Here is a 14,482-nt window from a genome sequence, read left to right on the forward strand (position 1 = left end):
GTTACACACAAATGGAAGTAGGGTGACCTATTGGAGGCTCCCAACTTACTTCCAATGAAAGGCCTTTTTGTTACAAAATTTGAAAGCAAAACAAATTGCCAATTACAAAATTACAAAAAAAAAAAGAGTCCTCAATTTTGGTGGCTATTCTCTCTTTATTATTTCACTCAATTTGGAGTGCTTCTTAGTCCAATAGCTCTTAAGGTGGTTGGCCCCTTGCTTCTTGACTCAAATTCTTCAAGAGATGGCACCAATCCTCCTTTCCAATTCCCTATATGGCAACTCACAAGCAAGGAAACAAAGAGACAAGCAATAACCAAAGACCAAAAAAAAATGAAATGAAAGCTAAACCAATAGAGTTTTAATAAGACAAATTTCCAAGGATTATTCAACAATTAAAGCAATGAAAAACACAAAAAAGCAAGCTAGGACTCGAAGAGAAACCTAGAATGGCTCTAGAGTTGAGTAGAAAAACTCTAAAAAAAAAGACTCAAGAAACCTCTAGTTTTGGCACTTGTTTTCACAATAATTTTAAATTGAAATTTCAGAACTAGGATTGGTAGAAAATAGGCACCAATTATAGAACAAATTTTGAGCCAAAACAACAAGCACAATTTCCTTTCACTTTTTTTTTCCTGGACACTGATTTTTCTGCCAACTTGTGCGATTTTTCTTATTTTTTCCTTTAATCAAAATCGCTTGGTTCTTTTTTTATAATTTTGGTCCGGATGTCTAAAAAATTCAGTAAACATTTCAGCTCAAAAAACATAGTGACCAATTCCCAGTAATTTATACAAGTTCGTATGTTCAAGCTGCCAGCACCAGCGATTTCAACCTAGAAATCAAGAGTAGTGTTTATGTTGCTTAAGGCTTGGATAGTTATAATTTGTGTTTACTTATGCTAAATTATCTTGAATAAAACAATTAAAGAGATCTTAAGACTTATTTTGATTCACAAATCCAGCCACAACTCAGCACCACCACTCAACTTCATCATAGGCATCATGTAGGAAACTTAGAAAACAAAAAAAAAGTTCAAGAACAAGACTACTTCTAGGAATTTATTTAGAACATGTTATGAACTAAATAACATGCATGAATTAGACTCAAAATTCAAAAGATAGGCTAAGAATGACAAGAATACATGAACAAATGTATCTAGAATTCAATCAACAAAATAAAATTCAACACAGACTTAGAACATAATGTGACAATTACTATGACTAAACATGACTCTAAGACAACATGGATTAAGTGATTTACACTTAGATTTTTGTGTTTTTTTAATCAATATTTTGGAAGAACATTTAGATCTAAGGTTCAACACAAGAATATTATGAATGAAAAATGATAGAACCTAAAGTCAACACAAAAACAAGATTCAGGAGTAGATCTACAAAATTTGAACCATAGAAATGCAAGAACAAGTGTAGATCTAAGATTTAATCGGTTTATTTTTTTTTGAATCTACTCTAAACAGAACCAAACCACAAGACAATGGAGGATATACAAGGAGAATAATATGAAGAACAAGGAATTAAAGATAATTCACCGAACAAAAAGATAGAGGAAGCAAAAGAACATCACCTAGATCAAGATGCTCTTGATACCACATGATGGAAGCTTGCTTGTGGGGCTTCTATGGAGGCTGGATCTTTGAGCTTCAATGAGATCCTTTAATGGTGATTTTCCACCATGGGGATGCAGCGGAAGACAAAGGAGAAGAGGTGAGAGGAGGCGCCATCCACTAGGGAATAAGCCATGGAAGAAGGAGCTTCACCACCAAGATGAGCCGTGGATAAGAAGCTTGGAGAGGATGCTTCAATGGAGGAAAAGAAATAGGGAGAGAAAGAGAGAGTGGGGGGGGCACGAAATTGAAGGAAGAAAAAGGGAGAGAAGTTGAACTTTGAGTTGTGTCACACAAGACTCTCATTCATCAAAGTTACAACAAGTGTTACACATGCTTCTATTTATAGACTAGGTAGCTTCCTTGAGAAGCTTTCTTGAGAAAACTTCCTTGAGAAGCTTCTTTTAGAAAACTTCCTTGAGAATCTAGAGCTTAGCTACACACACCCATCTAAAAACTAAGCTCACCTCCTTGAGAAGCTTCCTTGAGAAGCTAGAGCTTAGCTACACACACCCCTCTAATAACTAAGCTCACCTCCTTGAGAAGAGAAGCTAGAGCTTAGCTACACACCCCTATAATAGCTAAGCTCACCTCCATGACAAAATAGATGAAAATACAAAAAAAAAGTCCCTACTACAAATACTACTCAAAATGCTATGCACACACATGACCTCTATTTATAGCCTAAGTGTCACACAAAATTGAAGGGAAATTTGAATTTCAATTCAAATTTCACTTGAATTTGAAATTGAATTTGTGGAGCCAAACTTTGGAGCCTAAATTTCACTAATTATGATTAGTGAATTTTAGTTATGGTTCATCCCACTAATCCAAGATCAATTCCAAGACTCTCAACTAAGTGTGCTTAGGTGTCATGAGGCATGTAAAGCATGAAGGACATGCACAAAGTGTGACTATATGATGTGGCAATGGGGTGTAGTAAGCAAATGCTCACCTCCCCCTCTAAAATTTAATTGGATTGGGCTTCTACCAATTCAATTAAATTTATTTCCAACCACACACATCAAATATTCACTTAGTGCATGTGAAATTACAAAACTACCCCTAATACAAAAACTAGTCTAGGTGCCCTAAAATACAAGGGCTAGAAAATCCAATATTTCTAGGGTACCCTACCTATATTATGGAGCCCTAAATACAAGACCCAAAATTAATGAAACCTTAATCTAATATGTACAAAGATAAGTGGGCTCATACTTAGCCCATGGGCCCGAAATCTACCCTAAGGCTCATGAGAACCTTAGGGCCTTCTCTTTCATCTTTGGCCCAATCTTCTTAGAGTCTTCTATCCAATGCCCTTGGGGGCTTAGGATTGCATCACTAACTGTCTGAGAATTCTGTGTAAGATGCGGGTAGCTTCTTGGTTGTTATAGTGAACACAAGGGAGGGTACATCCTTTGTGGTTCGCTTCAAGTAGAGGGTACATCTACTTGGTTGTTCAAAGAGACCAAGGGTGGGTAAATCCCTTGTGGATCTTTTCTTGTAAAGGATTTTAAAAGGTTATTGGAAATCTCAAGAACCGTGGGTTGCTTGGGGACTGGACGTGGGCACGGGTTGTGGCTGAACCAGTATAAATCTTGTGTTTGCTTTCTTCTTCCCTAAACTCTTCACTTTTTCACTGTGCACTTTTTATTTCCACTTTACTTTTGTCTAAGTTATTGTTTCTATTCTTTACTTTCTCATAACTTAGTAGTAAAGCCTAATTGAATCAAGTAATATTAAGAAGGATAAATTTTTAATTAGTCAAGACACATTAATAATTAATTCAACCCCCCCCCCTTCTTAATTATTCCGAGGCCACTTGATCCAACAAAGATCTAACTTAGCAAAAAAAGGCGTTACAACGTCCAGTGATCTAATCATTGCTCTGTATTAAGTCCCGTCCACCTCTGTTGATTCATCTTGCAGTGCAAGGTATATTGTAGGATGCATTGGAGTCTTCATTTCTTTTGCATCGTTCATGTTGAATTTCCTCAATAGTTCTTTCACATACTTGGTCTAGTGAATGTAGATACCATTGGGTGTTTGCTTTATTTGTAGTCTGAGAAATAATTTTAGCTCTCCCACATGCTCATTTCAAATTTCATTTCCATTAGCTTAGAAAAATCTTCACAGAGCATTAATTGAGAATCATAATTTTTGCAAAAGAGATTTGGGTTAACGTTTCCTTGCTCAAAGCCATTTTTCAAGAGGAATGAAGTTAGTTTTTCATACCAAGCTCTAAGAGCTTGTTTAAGTCCATATAAATCTTTGTTGAGTTTAAAAACATAATGACTAAGAGTTTAACTCTCAAATTCTGAAGGTTGTTCAGCATAAACTTCCTATTGAATTACACCATTGAGAAATGCACTTTTTACATCCATTGGATATAACTTCATATTGCTATAAGATGCAAATAAAAGTAAAATGCGTATTGCCTCTAAGCAAGCTAGTGGTACATAAGTTTCTTTGTTTCTCACAACCTTACCATTTTCATCCAGTTTGTTGCGGAAGACCCATTTCGCTCAAATAGCTTTCTTCCTTTTTGGTAGTTCAACTAACTTTCAAACATCATTCTTTTGAAACCAATCAAGTTCCTCTTCCATGGATAATAAACCTCAAATTTATTGTATTTTTATATGCAATTTGAGGCATTTATTTGATACTTTAGTAAACTTTAGGCCTTATTTTGAATCAAATTCGTTATGTTTTCTATTTTTAATATATTTTAGATAGCAATTATGATTTTAGAAGTTTTAAAAATGATTTTGTGAGTTTTTACTGAGAAATAAGGCAATTTTACAAGTAGTCTCACTCAAATGAGGTATAGACAGCTCAAGCCAACTCAAACAAAGGAAAATATGAAATTTTATAGAAGATATCTCACTTAACCGAGGAGTGCACCAGACAGGGCATCCAAAAACTGAATTAATTCAAAACAAAGAAAATTATGGAGATATAGCTCAAAGATAAATGAAGAAAATCACTTGGAAGATAATTGCAATAATTAAAATAGATTATATTATTTTTTAAATTAAGGATATTATTTGTCTCTATAAAATACATCTATGATTCTAGAAATAGAGAGACATAGGCAATAGCAAAAAGAACACCAACACACACCACTCTTCATGGAAAAACCCTATTTTCTCCTCTTTTCTTGTATTTCATGAGTGACAGCTTTCTTTATTAGCTAGGAGAGGAAAGGATTGAACCCTATTTGATGTGATTTTCTCACATTAATATATTGTTTAAGTTCATTATTTGCCTTCTATACTTAATGCTTTGTGAGCCTGCGCACCTCATAAATGATTCTAGGAATTGGCGTGCACTTTGGTGAGTCTCATTGAAACTTGATTTGAATTGGATACTTAATTGGGGTTATCTCTTGGGATAGAATAATCTTGGTTAAGCCTCACAAATTCCCAAATGATAATTTTGATTGCTTGTGTTGGTTTGCCAAGGGATTGGGATTAAATTGTTAGCACTTATCCTTTAATTGTAATAGTTTTCTTATAAACTACCCTTAAAACTATTTGTAGCTATATATTGTACATTTACTAATATTGTTGTTTAAATATGAAAGATTCATCTATGATTTTGTAGGTTTTGATGGTTGTTTGTTAGATCCAGAAACAAACCTAAAAGGAAGGGCAAAATGGTCTTTTCATGAAGATTTCTGACCCTAAATTCGTCCTGGCAAGCATCCAGCTCACCTGGGCTAAGAGAAAACTTCAGCCCTAAGAAAGCCACTCACTTGGGCGAGCTCTAACTCGCCTAGGCGAGTTGATACCTTCAACCCTAAGCAAGCAGCTCGCCTGGGCATGTTTCCCCTACACAAAATGGCTTTTTCTATAAAAAGCCATGCAGCGGAAGAGGAAAAAAAAGATCCAGCAACCTGAAAGCTGAGAGAAAAATTTAGAAGAAGAAGGAGAAGAGGAAAAGTGGAGCCGAGGCGCTACAGAGTTGTGACTGTGGATCACTTCCTTCGTCATTTCTCTTGTTAGTCTTATGCTCTGTACAATGATTGGATAGTTCTTCTTAAGGATTGGATGTAATCTTTGTACCCTTATGTATCCCTTTTGATATTATATATGTATTAATCTTTTCCATTCATTATTGGTAATTTCATTCTACTCTTAATGTTTGATTCTATTTGATCACTAGTGTCATGAAATTGGATTTTAAGTCAGACTGGAAAGTAATCCTAGAATTTGAACCGAATGATTTTACTCTCTACATTACATTGCTAGGAATAGAGCATAAAGTTTTGATTGCAAAAGGCGCGAGAATATAATTGTAATGCTGGGATAATTACTGTATATGCAAGGGATCAATATTTAGTAAATGTTCTTAGGATCCAAGTGCGAGGAATCGACTTTGGATAATTATGTGTGCATCAGTAATGTTAGAAAATGATTTATACACGTTAATCTCATTAAGATACTAAGGGTATGAACGATGAAATGCAATCCTATGTTTGCTTGAATTAATTTAAATCGTTTCTGCAATTTTCGAATTTCTGACACACTAAATTCCATTATTTCTGTATTTCTATTATTTTCGTAAATCCGTTATTTTTACTATTCTTTTACATTCAGTTATCTTTAGTTAGTTAAACCAAAACCAAATGACATTCGATTGAATTTGTACATAACTATTAAACTGATATCCTTTATCTAACTAAATTAAGTAACTCCAGTCCCTGTGGAGACAAACTCTTTTATAAATGTGGAACCTACAATGACAATTGGTATGCTTGCCAAAAGTCTGAACAAGTTTCTGGTGCCGTTGTTGGGAACTTGAGTCATCCACTTAATTCTTTTGGATTTAAACTTTCAATTTGATAGGCTAATTTCCTTTGTAAATTTTTTTTTGATTTTGGGTGACCATGTTTATCAACAAGGCCCAAAACATTACAATAGCATAGTCATTCCTCCTTTCAACAATAAGGCCGTGGAATTAAAGCCAACACTGCTTAGTCTAATTGGCTCACATCCCTTTGCTGGAATGGATCATGAGGATCCATACACACATTTGTCTACCTTCATGGAACTATGCAGTACTGTGGGAGCTTCTGACGAGGATGCTAAAGCTGTCAACCTTAGAGCTTTTTCATTTTCATTAGTAGGTAAGGCAAAAACATGGCTCCAATCATATCCAAATAAAAGCCTCAACACTTGGGAAGAGGTGGAGGAGAAATTCATAGCGAGGTTCTTTCCTCCTTCAAGATTTATCAGTGCAAAATTTTCCATCGCGACTTTCTCCCAAGGATCTGATGAGCCTTGTTCGACGGTCGACAAGTGCACCGGATCACGCAAGTAGTATAAAACAGTAAGTGAATACCGGGTATCAAACTCTTGGGGAACTTGTTTTACTTGGTAAAGCTTTGGTTTAGTAAATAAGTGTCTTGGGATGAAAGTTTGGTGTGTCGTATGGACAAATATGTAAACTAAACTATTCAAAAGCAAATCACGTGAGCAGTGGTGTGTGAAGACAAATAGCCAACGTGTTGGTCTTCCAACTGGGTGACTGATGTATTTATGGATATTCTCTACCTAACAATGTTCATGTGTTCTATGTTGTCTCCTAGACTACTAAATGCCGATGTCTCATGCATGTTTAGCCTAATCCTAATCAAGTGTCATCCTCAGATCCCTCTTGTTGGACTAAACTTAACCAGAACCACTAATGTGCCATTATTTTCTCCTATTTCTTAACCCTTTTTGTCACCAATTTAATTACTGATTTACTCTAATTGTTAAATTTATTATTCAGTTTTATCAATTGAGCCCACTTGACTAATTTGGTGTTTTTAATTCAATTTCAGGATAATTATAAGCTATTGGGCTGAGCCAGATTGGACTTGAAGAGAGCAGACAATTTTATTAGATTTCGTCTAATTTCATTTTTTATTGAGTTCAATTATTTTTATTTCGTTTTAGGCCAAAATAATGTAATAGGGCCTAGTGACTTTGAGTGACCCTTATAAATAGCAGCCTTGGGATTTGTGTAAAGGCTATTCTATTATTCAGGAGAAAATACCCAAGCTGAGTGCATGGAGTTTTAGGGTTTTATGTTTTAGCTTTGTATTACTATTCACGTGAATGCATTTTTCCATTTTCTGCCTTCAATTGCAATTTCGTTTTTGTTCCTTCTTATGCTTTTAGCTTCATTTTACGTTTTCTGCCTTTAGCTTCATTTACGTTTTTGCTTCTAGTTTCATTTACGTTTTCTACTGTTGTTGAACTTATGGAAGGCTAAATTTCTAGTGTTGTTTCCCTCTGAGGATGAAGCGTAACTCTCTTTGAGGTTCTATTTTTAATGTTGCTCTCCTAGCGGTTTTCCTTTCACCAATTAACCCACATGCATTCTGTTAATCTGTGCACGCTTCGTGTTCGATTAATTGCCTCTGTGCTTAAATTACGTTCGTGCTTAATGAACAAGGGGTTAATTGGTGTATGTGTTGCTTAATCACATATTGACAACCCTAAATTGATTTTCGCTTAGTAAATTAAATTAGGGTTGGATTAAGTGGTTAACTGCCAGGGGTAAAATCTCATAACCTAGGATAAGAGAATGGCTTCTGAATCAGAGAAAACAACACATTTTTAATACTATTAATTTCGTATTCCAATCTGCTTGTTCTTAAATACACAAAACAAACAGACCCCCCCCCAATTGTTACTGTTATAACGAAGCATATTATGAACATTTGGTTAATCATTGCTGGTTGGGAAACGAACTAGGATCACTTCCTAGTTACTGCATTCTAATGTTTATTTGATTCGGGTACGACCTCGATCAACCGCATTAAGACATAACATAACAAAAACTAGGTTACCGTACCCCGATGTCTCGTGAAAATACGATAAGCTAGCCCCATCCTATCAAGTTCTAAGGATCAAACCATTTCCCAATGTGAGTGACCCTAACTAAGCATGCAATTACGTGATCAAGGCAAAGGCACACTAGAATTAAGTACTGATAGCACAATTATTTACATCAAGTACCCCATATGAAGAACCAACTGAGGGTTTAGCTCTCCATAGCAGGCAAGCTTCCTTTACAACAATGAGAAGAGAAGATGAAAGATAGAAGAAATACAAGTAGTGGGGATGTCTCCTCGACCTCTAGAAACCTCACAATCTCTCAAAATCTCATCCAAAGCTTCACAAGATGGATTCCTTGTCAAGCTCAGCTCTCTCTCCATCTCTCCACAGCCAAAAACTCTCAAAAAAACTCAACTCCTCTCCAAAATTGAGATTTCATATTTAAATAGGCAATCCTGTTGGTGGGCGCTCGCTTAGCGGAAGAGGAGCTCGCTTAGCGCGCATAAGTGACTTCTGGCTTAGCGCCAGTCTTCTCGCTTAGCCTAAGGGTTAACAGCAGTGCGCTTAGCGAGTTCACACTAGCTCAATGCCTCTGTACAACTCATCCTTCTTCCAAATTTTTTTGCGTGCTTAGCTGGAGGATAGTGCACTTAGCGGATGAAGAAGGCCATGAGCAAGAGGCTCCAAGAAGATTGAGCTGGAGCTGCTGAAGAAGGTGCTAGGGTTCTCATGAACTTCAGGGTAGATTTCTAAGCCCACGGGCCAAGGTTGGTGTCGCAACCTACCCTTCGGCGGGAGGGCGACGCGTGACTCGCGGGATGCGTGTTCCACGAAAGGAATACGCGCGGAGTCGCCACCAACGTTTATTTGAGGAAAACGTCGGAAAAACCGGAAAAGACGCGATCTACGAACTTTTAAGTGAAAGGTTCGGGAGTTGCATTTACGCACGGGGAAGGTATTAGCACCCCACACGTCCGCCCCAAGGGACGGCAGCCTTTAATCGAATGTGCAAACATGACTTTGATTTTTACGTTCCTTTTTATGTCCTTATATCCTTTTATACCCTTTTTATATTTTTTCCCTTTTTTCGTGGTCGACAAGGGTGTTTCCCTTTGCTCCTACGTATTCCTCATTTTGGGATGAGAAAATCAGACCTACGTAGTTCTTTTTTATCAAGTGATTCTTTTTTACTTTAAGAGGTGATCATTTTAAGGCGTTGGACCTTAAAAATGATCCATTTTACTTAGTGAGGAAATGAAATGACAAACTTCAAAAGCCTATTTTTTATGGACGAGCTTGACTAGGCGAATTGATTTTAGCCTTTAGTTTCACTTTAGTTATTAATCAATTCGATTAAGAACGAGAAATCCCAAAGAGAAAACGTCCACTTGATTTTCCGCTTTATTTTACTAAAAGATGTCTTTTTGATTATTATATTATTTTTTACCTCTTTTTGATTTCCAACGTGGTTACGGCACGACCGAACGGTCGGAATTTATTTTAACCGAAGTTAATGGATAATACAATTCAAACGTTCGGTGGAAATTTATTATGTTTTTAAGTTAAGCGAGAAATGACTTAAGTAAAATGGCTTAAGCACGTCAACAGGGGGTATAAAAAGTAAACAAAACGAGAATAAAAATGCACGAAACACAATGTGGACCACTACGGGTACATAGAATGAATCGAAAAGCTTGGTTCGAGGTACTTACCCGTTGAAGATCGAAGAACGATGAAGAACGAATGAAGAACGTCGAAGAACGGTTGAAATCTTTGCGAAATTCCTCATGGAAAACGTTACGGAAACGTTTCGGAAGCGCCTTGGCTTAGATTTTCTTCACGGAAACAATTTTTCCAAGCAAATTCGAAAGAGAGAGAAGTGCCTAAGGGGCTGAACCCCTTCCTTCTTCATTTCCTCCCCTATTTATAGCAAAATAGGGGAGGTGGTTGCCGCCCAGCTCGCCCAGGCGAGCAGGGTTGCTTCCTCCAGAAGCAACCGCCTTCTGGAGGAATATTCCGGAGGGCCCAAGTGGGCCTGGGTGCTATTTGCACCCCCATTTTTACTAAGTACACCCCCCTCTGCTGTTTTTTGGTGATTCTTTTTTCGTAAAGTTACGGAAACTTACGAATTTCGTAACGATACTTGTTTTCTTTCCGTAATGTTACGGAACCTTGCGGATTACATAATCATCCCCTTTTTGACTTACGGAATGTTACGGAACCTCACTTAATTATGCAACGATGCTTCCATTTGATTTCCGGTGTGTCACGGAAACTTACGGATTGTGCATCAATATTTTTTTGGTTTTTCGGCATGTCCTGGAATTTCACAAATTGCCTAATGATGGGTGCCAAGCACCTCACGAGGACCAAAGAATGGTCGCACGTCATCGAGCAAAGGTCCCCGGACGAAATTAGGGTATGACAGTTGGGTCCAATTATCTTTGTACATATTAGACTAGGATGTCAATATATTTGGTCCTTTTATTTAGGGCTTCATCATGTAGGTAGCGTATCCTAGAAATGTAGGATTTTTCAATCCTTGTATTTTAGGGCACCTAGACTAGTTTTTGTATTAGGGGTAGTTTTGTAATTTCACATGCACTAAGTGAATATTTGATGTGTGTGTTTGGAAATAAATTTAATTGAATTGGTAGAAGCCCAATCCAATTAAATTTTAGAGGGGGAGGTGAGCATTTGCTTACTACACCTCATTGCCACATCATATAGTCACACTTTGTGCATGTCCTTCATGCTTTACATGCTTCATGACACCTAAGCACACTTAGTGGAGAATCTTGGAATTGATCTTGGATTAGTTGGCTGAACCATAACTAAAATTCACTAATCATAATTAGTGAAATTTTGACTCCAAAGTTTGGTTCCACTAATTCAAGTGAAATTTGAATTGAAATTCAAATTTGCCTCCAATTTTGTGTGACACTTAGGCTATAAATAGAGGTCATGTGTGTGCATTTTTTCAACTTTGATCATTTGAAAATTAAACTTCAGATTTCAGAGCTCTTTTAGAGCACAAAATTTTGTACTCTTCTCTTCCTCTCCCTTCATTCATCTCCTTCTTCCTCCAAGCTCTTATCCATGGCCTCCTATGGTGGTGAACTTCTTCTAGACTCATCTTCTCCTTGAAGTGGCGTCTCCTCTCTCTCTTCCTTCTCCATTCCGCTGCTATTCATCTTCCAAGAAGAAAAGGAATCCATTGATGAAGAAGATCCTAGGCCTTCAAGCTCCAATGGAGCTGACATCATGTGCTATCAAGAGCATCTTCATCTAGGTGATGTTCTTTTGCTTCCTCTATCTTTTTGTTCGGTGAATTCTCTTTAATTCCTAGTTCTTCATCTTATTCTCCATGTATATCCTCCATTATCTTGTGGTTTGGTGCTGTTTAGAGTATATTAAAAAAAATGAATTGATTAAATCTTAGATCTACACTTGTTCTTGCATTTCTATGGTTCAAATTTTGTAGATCTACTCTTGAATAATGTTTTTGCGTTGATTTTAGGTTCTATCATTTTCGATTCATAATATTCTTGTGCTGAACCTTAGATCTAAATTTTCTTCCAAAATATTGATTAGAAAAAAAAACACATAAATTCAAGTGTAAATCACTTAATCCATGTAGTCTTACAGTCATGTTTAGTCATAGTAATTGTCACATTATGTTCTAAGTTTGTGTTGAATTTTTATTTTGTTGTTTGAATTCTAGATACATTTGTTCATGTATTCTTGTCATTCTTAGCCTATCTTTTGAATTTTGAGTCTAATTCATGCATGTTATTTAGTTCATAACATGTTCTAAATCGATTCCTTGAAGTAGTCTTGTTGTTGAACTCTTTTTTTTTTTTGTTTTCTAAGTTTCCTACATGATGCCTATGATGAAGTTGAGTTGTGGTGCCGAGTTGTGGCTGGATTTGTGAATCAAATAAGTCTTAAGCTCTCTTGAATTGTGTTATTCAAGACAATTGAGCATAAGCAAACACAAATTGTAACTATCCAAGCCTTAAGCAACATAAACGCTACTCTTGATTTCTAGGTTGAAATCGCTGGTGCTGGCAGCTTGAACATACAAACTTGTATAAATTACTGGAAATTGGTCACTACGTTTTTGAGCTGAAATTTTTGCTGAATTTTCTAGACATCTGGACCCAAAATTATAAAAATAGAACCAAGTGATTTGGATAAAAGGAAAAAATAAGAAAAATCACACAAATTGGCAGAAAAATCAGTGTCCAGGAAAAAAAAAGTGAAAAGGAAGTGTGCTAGTTGTTTTGGCTGAAAATTTGTTCTATAATTGGTGCCTATTTTATACCAATCCTAGCTCTGAAATTTCAATTGAAAATTATTGTGGAAACAAGTGCCAAAATTAGAGGTTTCTTGAGTCATTTTTTTTAGTTTTCATACTCTACTCTAGAGCCATTTTAGGTTTCTCTTTGAGTCCTAGCTTGCTTTTGTGTGCTTTTCATTGCTTTAATTGTTGAATAATCCTTGAAAATTTGTCTTGTTGAAACTCTTTTGGTTTAGCTTTCATTTCATTTTTTTTTTGGTCTTTGGTTATTGCTTGTCTTTTTGTTTCCTTGCTTGTGAGTTGCCATATAGGGAATTTGAAAGGAGAATTGGTGCCATACCTTGAAGAATTTGAATCAAGAAGCAAGGGGCCAACCACCTTAAGAGCTATTGGACTAAGAAGCACTCCAAATTGAGTGAAACACCAAAAAGAGAATAGCCATCACAGTTGATGACTTTTTTTCTGTAATTTTGTAATTAACAATTTGCTTTGCTTTCAAATTTTGTAACAAAAAGGCCTTTCATTGGAAGTAAGTTGGGAGCCTCTAATAGGTCACCCTACTTCCATTTGTATGTAATAATTTTAGGCAATTTTCCCTTAGGATAGTGAGTGTTTTGTTGAGAACCTTAAATGAGGTCATCCAAACACTCTTAGGATCTGTCTAGTTTGTATTTCTTGCACTTTAATTTCTTGCTTACTTTCATAGCATATTTCCTTTACCCTTCATTGTCAAACAGCCTAGATAGCTTGCCTTTTACCAATTAGTTTTTACCTTATCTTTCACACCTCTTTTAGTGTTTATTTTGCCTAGTTTCAACCATAGTTTCTTTTACCTTTTGTTTTCAAACCCCCAATAAGAAAGAACAATAACTTAGGAACCAACATGAGTCTTCATTCTTCATATAGTGTTAATGGTGAGGGTTCTACTCCTAAGGACCCCTTGTATAAGATATTAGATGAGTTGAGATCCCTTAAGTTGTGGAAAGAAAAACAAGAGAGAAAAGAAAAAGGTAAAAAAAGAGTGGAAGAAATAAGTCAAGATGAAAGAGAGAAAATAAGAGAGGTTATCATGCCTCTTATAGTAGTCATGACTCTTGCAAGAGTTTAAGTGAAGAACTTAACGACTATTATAGAGAGCACCATAGTTCACATACTAAATATCACTCCCAAAGAAGAGAAAAGGAAAGAATGCCACAAGAGGTTATCATTAGCCTCCCATATTTCCATGGAAAAGATAATGTTGAGGCCTACTTATATTGGGAAATGAAGGTTGAACAACTCTTTGCTTGCCATCTTATTAGCGAAGAGAGAAAAGTTCCATTGGCTACCCTTAGCTTTCAAGGCTATGCCCTTTATTGGTGGACTTCCCTTGTTAGGGAATGAAGGATTCATGGGGATCCTCCAGTAGAGTATTGGAATGATCTTAAGAGTGCCCTTAGGAAGAGACACATTCCCTCTTACTATGAAAGGAAGCTTATGGACAAACTCCAAAGGCTTAGACAAGGGAGTATGGGTGTTGAAGAATATACACAACAAACGGAACTACTCTTTTTAAGAGCTGGACGTAGGGAGCAGGAAAGAACAAGCATAGCTAGGTTCCTTAGTGGGATTAATATGGAAGTGAGGGACAAGGTTGAACTCCTTCCATATAGGGACCTAGATGAGCTAGTCCAACTTTGTATAAGAGTGGAGCAACAACTTAAAAGAAAGCCTTCTTCA

This window comes from Glycine soja, chromosome 12 (genome assembly GCF_004193775.1).
Source record: "Glycine soja cultivar W05 chromosome 12, ASM419377v2, whole genome shotgun sequence".
In the NCBI taxonomy this organism is placed as follows: domain Eukaryota; kingdom Viridiplantae; phylum Streptophyta; class Magnoliopsida; order Fabales; family Fabaceae; genus Glycine; species Glycine soja.